The sequence below is a fragment of the Frankliniella occidentalis genome, unplaced genomic scaffold, assembly GCF_000697945.3.
Source record: "Frankliniella occidentalis isolate FOCC.00 unplaced genomic scaffold, Focc_3.1 Scaffold501, whole genome shotgun sequence".
NCBI classification, from domain to species: domain Eukaryota; kingdom Metazoa; phylum Arthropoda; class Insecta; order Thysanoptera; family Thripidae; genus Frankliniella; species Frankliniella occidentalis.
Genome location: NW_026267619.1, coordinates 66,105 through 69,901, shown reverse-complemented (window position 1 = coordinate 69,901; position 3,797 = coordinate 66,105).

Here is a 3,797-nt window from a genome sequence, read left to right as displayed (position 1 = left end):
GAAACAACAGAAAATTCCGTGAACGCATGAATTTATAGTGAAGTATACCCTTGCGGCCCAGCCAATGGCGGTCGTCACGCCAGTGTGGAGGAATGCCGGCCCCGCCGCCGCCGCGGTGTGGGTGCGTCCCGGGCCGGCAGTCGCGTGCAGGGCAGAGAGCAGAGCCTGACGGTCGGACTTGTTGACCGTGCGGCGGTGAGCCGAAGCGCCCCGGGCGCTTGTACGAACGTACACCACCACCGTACCATTCCGACCCGATCCGTTTCGGTCCGCACGCCGCGCGCACACGCCGCCGCGCGCCGGCCCGGGCGGGCGGCCACGCCCACGGGGAACTCCACCGAAAGTCCAAACGTGCCGTGCCGTGCACAGTCGGCACACACACGCAGCACACGACGACGACGAGTCACGCCGGCACCCAAGTTCACAAAATTTCCTCTTTCGTTATTCCTGGGATTCTCCCCCGCCGGTATACACACACAAACACTTGCAACGGCGATGAGCCTCTTCTTGTCGTCCGGTACACCCGGGTACAACGCGCACACGCTAACAACCTCCTCCTCCTCCTTCCGGGAGTCGTCCGTGTGTGCGGTTGCAGGGGGGGGGGGAGCAGAAGGGCGCGGCGGCGGCGGCGGCAGTGGCAGTGGCTCTCCTGCCGCACCTCGAGGAGGACAAATAGGCGCCCGCCGTCCCCACTACTCTCCCGCGGCAGCGCGCGGCGCGGCGAGCCCACCCACGCAGCCAGCCTCGCGGCCCAGGGCCTCGGCCGGCCTCGGCCCGCCCGAACCGTCACGCGAATTTGGCTACATTATTCAGGACGCTCCCGGCAGAGCGGGGCTGGGAGGCGTGGGGGAAGAGGGGCCAGGAGGTCGAGCAGCCCCCAGCAGCGCCGCCCGGTGGGACATGTGGTGTGTGCTTCCTGGCGTTGTGTCGTCGGGGACGTGCAAAGCCACGGGCGTAAGAGAGATGTCGGCTCGGCGCACCAGTCGTACAACAAGAGAGAGAGAGAGCGAGAGCGAGAGAGAGGCGTCCGCAGCGGCGGGCGAGAGTCGCACTTCTATCCAGCGATACAGTATATGCAAATGGCTCACAGCGCGGCTCCACACGACGTCTGCGCCAGGCCGGCCGAGCCGCGCGCTCTGTAGCGCCGCCGCCGCCGCCCAGGTCAAGAGCGAGCGGGAGGTCAAGTTCATACCTCCCCTCGCCGCACTTCGCTGCTGCTGCTGCTCTCGCTGCTACTGCCACGGCTAGTCCTCATGCTGCTGTTGCTCGCTACTTACAGGGACGCGCCCGAGAGCCCCCTTGCCACCCGCCGCCGCGCCGCCCCACCCCGCGCAGCTCCCCGCAGCAGGGCCGCGGAGCCCCCCCGCCAAGCGACTAGGGTCCAGCTTCAGTCCGAAAGATACTCATCACCGGCGTTTTGTATGTTTCACTATTACCCCCCTGTGCTCATTGCGATGTTGAGAACATTCCAAATTCAAAGTGTAAAAAAAAAATTAAAAAAATTAAAAGTTTGAAATACAACACCATCACACCTCGTCCGGCCACGATGATCAGGCCGGCACAGTACCTGGGCTTCTCTCTGACGGGGCCTCCTCGTCCGTCTCCGCACGTCCTGCCCCAACTCCTCTGCCCCGCCTAGGTCCGTCCGCCGGCCCACCGGCCCCGCCCCGACCGGGCGGGCGGGCGGCGGCAGGCCTATGGGAATAAATAATACACACGTCTGTTGCGCGAGGAATGAATGGGTTTCAATTTTGGCGTCTTCGGCATTCGTTACGCGCGCCTCTTCTTAGCGGGGGGCGCGGCTGGTCCCGAGACCATCATTAAGACTTTACTTTCCGCGGCCGGCGCTGGCCGGACTCTCAATGAGCAGCTGCTTCAAAGACAACCTCGCACTTCTGACACCAACCAGCCAGCCTTTTGCTTGCTAACCTTCTTCTATCACCGCACGAGAACACAACTCTCCCCCGCACAACGCACAGCGAAATTTTCAAAGAACAATAATTGTAAACTTTTCTTGAAAACATCTGCTAAAAATTGGAAAATTAACTGGCGAACGCTCAAAACTTTACGAGAGTGCAAGCTGACAATAACAGCGTATCATCTGCTAAAAATTGGAATACGTCCAGAAAAATGTGAAAGAAAATTAATTGTTGGTGAAAAAAATTAGACGGTTTTAAAAATTTTCTTTAAGGAGTAAAAATCCTTCGAGTTTGTCCTGCTTAAGATTGACCTCCTCCTCCTACACAGGCCGGCCCTCCTGCTGCACTGTAAGAGCGGACGCTGCTCGTCCGCTGGCTGTGCGGCTGGTAATTTTACGACCAGATTTCACGAGCACGCGGCCAGCCCCCGCCCCCTCCTCCCCCTCCCTGATTTCTATTTGCCGATCCGGCGGGCGTGCTGCTAGAGGCGGTGCTCGGCCTTGGCGAGCCGTCGCCGCCGTCCCGTCCCCCGTCCCGGGTCTGGTCAGCGCCGGCCGCAGCCACGCCGCCGCGGGTCCTTCCCCTATCTCGCGCGCCAGAGTTTGGAGCGGACAGGACAAAGGGAGCAATCAGGGAGCCGCAGGCGCCGCCGCCGCCGCCGCCGCCTTGGCGTGAGACAGCCCAGGACCCTCTCGACGGACCAGACCGACCAGACCTGCCACGAGTGAATTTCGCATTTCGCAGCCAACGCCGCTCCAGAAATGCGCGCGCGCAAAAAACATTAAGAGGTCAAAAAACATCGACGCATTCCATAAAAAGTTTGTTTCCGTCTGGGAAGTGTCCTATCCGGCTACGCACGAACCCCGCTGCTCTACTAGTAGACCCTTTGACAAAATTTCCGAATGTCAATAACATACTTAATAAAATGAAAGTATTTTTTTGTCAAAGACATTCGTCATTTCAAAGTTTCCCGCTTGCGCGCGACGCCAGGCATGGCCGCGGCGAATAACATATCAAACCGAAAACACGCGACGCAACCCAACAGGTAGCAATGTAAGGATAACTCTACGATTCCCCCCGACACTCGCGGCAGGGAGCCGTAAACTACACGAGAAAACAGAAGAAAGGCGAATGAATGATCGGCGCGCAGCCGGGAGCAGCCTGGCCTTCCGTCCCATTCATCATACGGCTCACCGGGGTCTTCCGGAATAATAACAACTGTTGGCATGCTTTTGCTGCGCAATTTCCATATTTTTCTCCTTTCCTAAAATTTCGTTATTGTGGCAAAGAAATTTTTTCACCTCCAGAACTTGTTTTCAATCGTGTTCTTTTTTGAGTTGAAAATTTTCTTTTATATTTTGTAACGCGAAGACCCTTTTGCTCTTTTACAGAAAGATTTCGGCCGCAGCGTCGACCCCGACAATCTGATCTGTTCGGAGAACCAGACGAAATGCTCAAAGTATTCCTTCAATTAAGATATTACCGAACGGGAACACGACGACGAGCTAAATGGCCTCGCTTGCGTCTCTGTTGTCGTGTTCTACGTTCAACTCCAACAACAGGCGGGGCGGCTTGTCCTACACGCGTGTTCGCCGGCCGACCCGGCAAGGGCCTCCTCCGGGACTCAACACGTCCACGCCGTGCGTTCAAGGCTCCAGTGCGGCTCCAGCTCCAGCGTGTTTATGGCAGTTTACGGCCGGCCAGGGGTCCGTGTCGCGCCGCGTCGCTCACGCCGTGCTGCTCGCGGCGGGTGGCCCCCTCGGCGCCCCCCGTCCCACAGCGGCGGGGCCTGCGCCATGGGCTTGTGCCTTGGGCAGGCGACCAGGCACACCGCACCACTATACGGCTCGGTCAACATCAACTAGCCGTCATAAAAGA